This window comes from Elephantulus edwardii, unplaced genomic scaffold, assembly GCF_000299155.1.
Source record: "Elephantulus edwardii isolate Elephantulus edwardi_28Jun2011 unplaced genomic scaffold, EleEdw1.0 scaffold00067, whole genome shotgun sequence".
Taxonomy (NCBI): domain Eukaryota; kingdom Metazoa; phylum Chordata; class Mammalia; order Macroscelidea; family Macroscelididae; genus Elephantulus; species Elephantulus edwardii.
In genome coordinates this window covers 8279850-8288211 of record NW_006399817.1, presented here as the reverse complement: position 1 = coordinate 8288211, position 8362 = coordinate 8279850, and positions in this window count along the sequence as shown.

The following is an 8362-nucleotide window of genomic DNA, read 5'->3' as shown; positions in this document are numbered from 1 at the left end:
AAGCTCCATATCACATCCTTTGAGCCTGTGGCCAGGGGAGACTGATCCTTGGAGAAGGATATCATGCTCAGAATGGCAGAGGGATAGCGCAGTAGAGGAAGACCATGGAAGAGATGGATTGATACAGTAACTAGGGCAATGGGAGTAGGTATGTCAGAGTCTGAGACTGGCTCAGGACAGAGCAGATGTCGGAGCTGTTGTACATAATTTTGCTGTGAGTCAAAGGCAACTTGGCACATAACAACAACAACAGTTGGTACCTAACAACAATATGACAATTTCTGGAACCTTATTCATTGCATATTCAAGCCTCCAATTGGAATACTGAAGGTTGCTATGGGCAAAATCTTGAATGATCCAGAAGCCTAAATGGTTTAACTGCATTTAATCAGTACTTAGAAGTTAGAGGATATGGTGGTACCATTAAAAAAAAAAGTAGCTTCTAAGATATTCTATCTTAGTTTAGGAATCAAACATGTTTGCAATTCTAGAGATTATCAGTGGAAAGATTAGGATAACTGATCACGGAAGGAAGAGAAAGAGCCAGAAGGAGAATAGTTGAAGTAAACTGACTTTTCAACTCACAGAAAGAAGTCACATTTTATCTAAGCTGATAAAGCACAACCTCTAGATGACCTAAAAGCTGAAAACTTTGGAGAAGGTATTAAAATTTCCTTTCAAATCATAGTGACCCTATGTACAACAGCTTTGAACTCTGCTCTATCTTCTATTGTCTCCAGCACATCTACCCCATTATCCTAGTCAGTCAATTCATCTCATCCAGGGTTTTTCTCTCTTGCACTGCTTCTCCACCCTTCAAGGATGATGTCCTTTTCCAAGGACTGTTCAGAAACATGTCTGAAGTATGTGAGATGAAGCTTCAAAATCCTTGCCTCAAACTCTTTGTCTAGGAGTTAAAACTGACTCATGGCTGACCCTCCAGCAGATTTTCAGAGGTTATAAGTTACACAGGAGATTATCCATCTTTCTCAGACCACTGGTGGATTCTAACTTCTAGGGAGGTGCTGCCTTTGGGTTAACAGCTCAAATCCCTATGCACTAGATAGCTAGAGATCCTTGTTGTTGTTGTTAGATTCCATTAAGTCAAGTATGACTCATGATAACTCTGTGAATAACAGATCTGAAGCCTGTCCTGTCCTGTGCCATCCTCACACTTCCTGAACACACTAGAGCCCATTGCAGCAGTCACTGTGTTAATCTACCTCATTGACGGTCCTCCTCTTTCTCATCATCCCTCCACCTTCCCAAGTATGATGTCCCTCTCCAAGGAATAGCTTCTCCTTACTTACAGTAGGTGAGAATAAGCTTTATTCTCTTTGCCTTCAATCTGCACCTTCTCCGAGTTTGTTCTTTCGGCAGTCCCTGGGTTAGTCAGTCCCCCTCTCACAATTCAAAGGCATCAATTCTTCTTCTGTCATCCTTCTTCATTGCCTAGCTCTCAGCAGAGTAACAAGTGATTCAAAGACTATGGCCTGAATCAGGTACACCTTAGTTTTCAAACTAACCTCATTGCTCCTTAGTCATTTGGAGAAGTCTCCTGATCTTTTAACTGCTAATACAGATAACCTAAAAGCAGACAGCTCTGGAGAAGCGGGATTTATTGTTATTGTTGTTGTTAAGTAGCTAGGGCTCCTAGTGACCTACGAACAATGGATCTGAACATTGCCATATCCTATGGGGACCTAGGATCTCTGTCCTGCTCAAGACCATTATGATAGGCACTGTGTCTACCCATTTTAGTGAAGATCTTCCTCTCTTTCACTGACCCTCTCTACCTTTCCCAGTGTGATCTCCCTCTCCAACAATTGGTTCTTCCTGAAAATAAGGAGGAGAAAAAGTGGCCAGGTAATTTGCTTCTAATTTTGTAATACTTTCTGCATTTTGTAATATTATAGCCATTCCAATTTTATTACTTACATTATTTCTTAGAAAAAAATACTTTGTCATCATATTTGGGAAGATCATTTTATTCAGAGATTGAAAATAGAATGTCTTTAAACATTGAATGCTATCATATAGACAAAATTAATCTCAATTATAGAAAGAAAAATTTATTTGCAAAAATTCTTTTGTCAGAAATTTACCAATTATACAAAATGCAGCTCTCTGGGAAACCATCTTTCTAATGAATGTTTAGAATTTAAGAAAACACCAAAAATATGTAGCAAATGGCTCCCTGATAGCTTGAGTCATACTAATTTTTACTCAGTCAGCAAGTGACAGACACTTCAGCTGTTGAAATTGGCCTCAATTCCTTAAATGGTGATTTAGTTGATTATTGTAAAAAGTCCAAGAATTTCCTGTCTAAATCTTGAGGACAATGGGCTTTGTGTTTTTGAGTTAACAGCACATTGTTTTCATGTTTGCTAAAAATGTCCTTATTTTGGTACATGTGCAGTCTTTATATGCATTTGTTTACAGCTACACATGTATAATACTACTAAATACAGCACTACTAAAATATTCCGTATCTTGAACCTTTAAATAATTGTGTAGTTGCTCTCTCTCCTTTCCATTGAATGAGGACCAACCCATAACTGACCCTCTATTGGGTGTCTGTGGTTGCAAATCACACAGAAGGAGCTTGCCCATCTTTGTCACTTAGAGCTGCTGGTGGATTTGATCCGCCTTTGGATTAGGAGGGCAGTTCCCGGTGAAACCCAACCAGGGAAGATCAAGAGGGCAGGTGAACTAAGGGGCATGCTCCTGGCTTATATATGTCCTACTAGTTGAAAAACCTTTCATTTACATTTGTTACACAAACACACAAAAAGAAAAAAGACCCCACTATGATTTGTCACTTTCCATTCTCTACTTTAAAATAAAGAAATTACGCCTACATTTTTATAGTTGTTGTTGTTGTTAAGTGCCTTCGAGTCATACACGACTCCTAGCGACCTTGTGAACAAAAGACCTGAACACTTGTATAACTTGCGTCGTTTCTCCACATTCATAGGGTTTCCAGAGGCAAGCCATTTTGTAAGTGGATGCTACTCCTGCTTCTAAGCTTGTTTTAATCGAGAAGCTTTAACAAACACTGTCCACTATGGGTAACCATTATCACATTTGATATATCAATGTCACAGTGTTAAGCATCATAGCAAACCTCTGTACACCAAGTGGATCCCAGCCCCATACGGCTGATCAAATGCACTTTTAAATAGGAGGCTAAATCACATCATCTCACACCCATTATTAGTGAGTCAATATTCCACTCTAATCCTCACCAGAACCAGCAAACAAGCCTCTGTAGAATCCGGCTGCTGCAGACGACTGCTAAGTCACTTTATCCTCACAAGGTGGCCCAGGCCTAAACAATTTAAGTGAGAAAACTTTATGAACAGTGACAAACTATATTACTGTTATTATTCAATCCTGATTTCAGTTTCATTGTAACTAAAAAAGCAGCTGGATGAAGTGATCTTTAAGGTCCTTTAGACTTCAATGATTCTGAGTATTTACACATTTGTTAGAGTAAAGCAAGAGACTAGATTATGTGTGGATGCAGTGTCCTTTCAAAAGGTGTCTAAGGAACTTGGTATGGTGGGCCTTGTTCCTGAGCCTGCTCTGTGTCCTCATCATTGGGTCCTCTTCCCAGTGTCAGTGAGGACAGACAAAAATACATCAGGGCACAAGCCCGTTGTGATTTACAGGACCCGCTTGGAATTGAAACCGAGTCCTAATCGACACTTGGAATCACTTGGGCACGAGGCTCACTCTGAGCAGGAAGTTCCACATTCCTATCCACACCCTCCCTCTAGTGAAGCCTTCCCATCCCCTCCAGAAGAACAGCTCCCGGCCTTGCCTCAGTTTCCCCCCTTTGTTCTTAAATACAGAGAAGATAATCTCAAAATATTAAAACTTAGTTGTACTAGAGTTGATTCTGACATACAGCAACCCCATGTGTGCAAAGTAAAAGTTTTAAAGCTGTGACCTTTCAGAAGCATCTTGCTGGGTCTCTCTCCCAAGCAGCCTCCAGTTAGGTTTGAACTGCCAACATTTATAGTCAAGTGTTGGACTCTGCACTCCTCAAGATTGCTTCAAAACAAAGATTTTTCCAGGGGGCTTCCCAATCAAATATTGAGCTTAGAAGTCACTAAGGTAGGAAAACCCAACAAATACCTAAATACCACCAAGAACAGGTCAACAAGACAACATAGCTATCTGCTGTTCAGCACCATTATAAACTAGACGTCAAAATCCCCCAAGAATTCTAACCATTAATAAAAATTAATAAGTAGATAAGGTAGGGAAAGGGAAAGGCAATATACAATAAGGGTTTGATTGCTGGTGCGTGCTGGCACTCAGGTTCGGAGGCTGTAAATCAGTAACACTAGAGATTACCCATCTTCCTCCCACAGAGTGGCTGACTGATTCCAACCATATGTCTTTGGGTTGGCGGCCAACTCCTTACCACTAGGCCGCCAGAGCTCCCTAAGGGTTTGGTTAGATATTGTAATTAATTATATTTATCACCTTTAATTCATTCTAAAAAACAAAATGCCGACAAATGATTGAATGAAAGCATAGTATGGTTTGCAAACTCTCATTCAAATAAAGTTTTTAAACAAGGGGGGGAAAGAAAAGTCTGCATATATATATATATAGGGTAGCCATAAAAAATCCAAAATGAATGAATGAATAATGGATGTTTGGGGTGTAGGGGAAAGCATAACAAGAGCCTAGAAAATGCTTCTGCCATGCGCTTGCTGAAAGCAAGAACTTCTCAAATACAGTCACCTGTTCACATAGTTTCAGGTCTTTCAAATGGATTGTCTTGACAGAAATATTACCCCAATAGGAAAGTATGGATGGTGAAGAGATTGAGATAGTTAACAGTTTTAGTTTACTTAGTTCCGCAGTCAACATTCTTGGTACCAGCAGCCAGGAAATAAGGAGATGAATTGCATTGGGAAAGTCAGCTGTGAGGGAGCTCTCAAGAGTACTGAAGAGCAATGACGTCAGGCTGGAGACTAAGGTGCACCTGATCCAGGCTGTAGTCTTCACAATTACGTGCTATGCATTGGAGAGTTGAAGAGTGAATAAAGATGATAGAAAGAGAATTGATGCCTTTGAGCTGTGGAGAAGAGTGTTGAATATACCATGGACTGCTAGGAGAACAAACAGGTTTGTCCTGGAGAGGGTGATGCTGGAGTGCTTCTTGGAGTCAAGGATTCTAATGCTTCGTCTGACATACTTTGGGCATGTTGCAAGGAGGGACTGGTCCTTGGAGAGGGACATCATGTTTGGAAGAGTGGAGGGTCGGCTCAGGAGAGGCAGACCCTCGATGAGATGGATCGATTCTGTGAGTGGAGTGGTGGGAATGAGTGTGTTTGAGACAGCGAGGTTGGCACAGGATAGAACGGCATTTAGAGCTCTTGTATATAGGGTTGCTATGAGTCGCAGGCGACTCGATGGCACATAAGAACAACAACAAGAAGCTCAGGAAATGGCATTTTCAGCTTTTAAGGAACAGGCTAGAACATGAGAGAAAGGGAGCTAATTTTCAGTATCTGGGCTCTGTAAATCTCCCATCACTCATTGCTGCCTTTAGTTGAAACTGAGTTTATTCCAATCATGGCAACTCCATGTGGGCAGAATAGAACTACTCCATATAATTTTCAGGGCTGTGGCTTTTTGGAAGCAAATAACCAGGCCTTTATTCCAAGGCATCTGTGGATAGAGTTGAGCCACTGACCTTACATTTAGGAGTTGAGCACTTAACCATTTATGAAACTCAAAGACCACTCACATCACTTACCTTGATCCAGGATGGAACGGGTCCTATGCATCAAGTATGCCAGCCCCATGGGCCACAGCTGACTGGGAAAAGGCAAACACCTAACCCTCACAGGGCCTGCATTTTGTCCAGGATTTATATTGTCTACTATTTAATTCTGGTGGCCTAGTGGCAAGAAGCTGCACTAAATCCCAAAGGCATGCAGTTCAAGGCCACCAGTAGTTCTTCAGGAGAAGGATGGGCTATCGTCTCCCATGCAATTAATTGCTTCTGAAAACCTATTGGAGGGTCAGCTATGAGTCAGTTCTGACTCTACAGTACACAACAACAACATTATTTAGTCAGAGATGAGAGATGAAGATAGCAAGTCATGGAGAGCTGAGACCAGATCTGAAATTCACCACCACCTGCAGACTGAAGGAAAAGGGACCCAATTAAAGAAGAGAAGAAAGAGCATAAAGCAAATCCTCTGGAGGAAGAAAGGGGGGACTGATCACACAGTCCCTGATAATCGGAGTTTATTTTCAAATTCCAGGCTTTAAACGCCTGTCAGTTTTTCCTGCCCTTTGAATCTATGAAAGGCCCCCTATCTTCGTGTAGCTGCTGTTGTTCTTACTAAAATCATGTTGTTGTTAAAATTATGTCATCATTGTTAGAATAATATCATACACCTAAGATGCATCACTGTTAGCATAGTAAAATACCCCTAAGAGGCAAATGATCTTTCCTTTCAGGGTTATATAGAGAGGAAAGCCTGAGAGACTCAGAAAGTTAGGCACTCTACAGCTAGTCAAAAGGTTGGTGGTGGAACATACCCAGAGTTATCTGAGAAGATAGAGCTGACAATTTGCTTCCAAAAGGTCACATCTTCAAAATCCTATGAGGCAGTTCTACTCTGAATTCTTGGAATCATCATGAGTCCAAATCTACTTAAGAGCAGCTCTCACCATCAATAAACACATAATAAGATGGAAAGGTGAGAAGTGTGAATAGGAAAAAGCAGGAAAAATATGGATGGCTCCAGGTTAACAAAGAAAGTGAATGTTCACAGCTGGTCCTGACAGTTTGCTAAGACATAGGAACTTCTTAGAGAGGAGAGGATTTTTTTTGACAGAGCCAAGTGCCAGTGCCCAGAACAGCTCTTGGCTTAGAATCCAGGAGGGTTCACTCAGGAGTGCCACTGTGTCACTGGATGCTTGCCTGTTTTCATATCCACAGGAGAGGAAGGAGATTGTCTTGAGCCTACTGCGATCATAATGTAGTTAATAAAAAGCTGAAAGAAATATCAGTTGCCATCTAGTCATTCCCAACCCAAGAAGACACTATGTGTGGCAGAGTACATGTGCTCTACAGAGTTTTCAGTAACTGTTCCAAAGTAAACTGATTGCCTAGGCCTTTCTTTAAGGTACTTCTGGGTAAACTTGATCCTCCAAACTTGCAGACACCAGCTGAGTGTGCCAACCTTAGGGACTCTTGGTGAGAAGTTAAGAGAACTTGTCCTTGAGGATGGACTGAGTACACTAGGGAACTCCAGGCTGAGGCTGAGGTGGAGGGACAGAGATGGATGATGGTAAAGGAAACTTCTGTTGTATTTCTAATAAGGAGCCTTGGAAATACAATGGTTAAGTGCTCAATGCTAATGGAATGTTGACAGTTTGAACCTACTAGCTATCTGTTCAATGGTAATATGCTCCCATAAAGAAGCCTAGGGGGCAGTTCTATTCTGTGATGAACAGTCACTGTAAGTTGTAATTGAATCAGTGCCACACAACGACATACTTTCAGTATATTCCCCTTGTAGACTGAGTCACTTTGTGTATGTCCTTGTGCCTGCCTTCCTTCTGCTTAATTAATTGCATATAATCTCTCCTTTGGGCTCAGCTTGGATCTTACCTCCTCCAAGAGGCTGAGGAAACCAGAACTGAAGCCTTCCTCTCCTGAACAATTGGCTCTTCCTCATTTGGCACTTATTTTAGGTCACCAATTAGTCCCTCATGAGAAGAAAGCCATATAGATCTAAAATATACACATAAAAAGCCTTGCAACCCAAGCAGAAAACCAACTCCATGATAGTGGATATCATTGGTTATCAATAACCTAGGCTGGTGATTTTGTGTCTGACACTAGTAATGGCTCTGACCATAATGGTTTCCACAGCCTGGGAATCTTGCCCATATCCGTCACTTGTGCTTTGCGTTTCAGTTCAGGTAGAACTGATCCTGCACAATTTCCATGACCTTCCACTGCCCATCAGTGGCTGGTGCCTGTCTCTTGTGCTTTCCACAGCACCATCTATCACAGCACCATGAAATGAGCTGTTACCTTCTCCATTCCCACAGGCTATGCCTCAAAGGCAGAGTTTCTGTTCGCTTTTCTACCCCACAGATCCTAGCATAGTGCCTGGAATATACTGTTCGGTTGTCTCTCATTGAATCCGTTCTAATCCATAGTAACCTTACAGCAGCACTAGATCATAAAGACCCAGCTCCCTGTGCCTGCTTCCTCTCCACGTGGCAGTCATTCCCCTCAGGTTTAAGGGTGACAATGGAACTTTCACTGTTGGTGGCTCTGACAGTAGCTCTTGAAGTTTTCCTACATCAG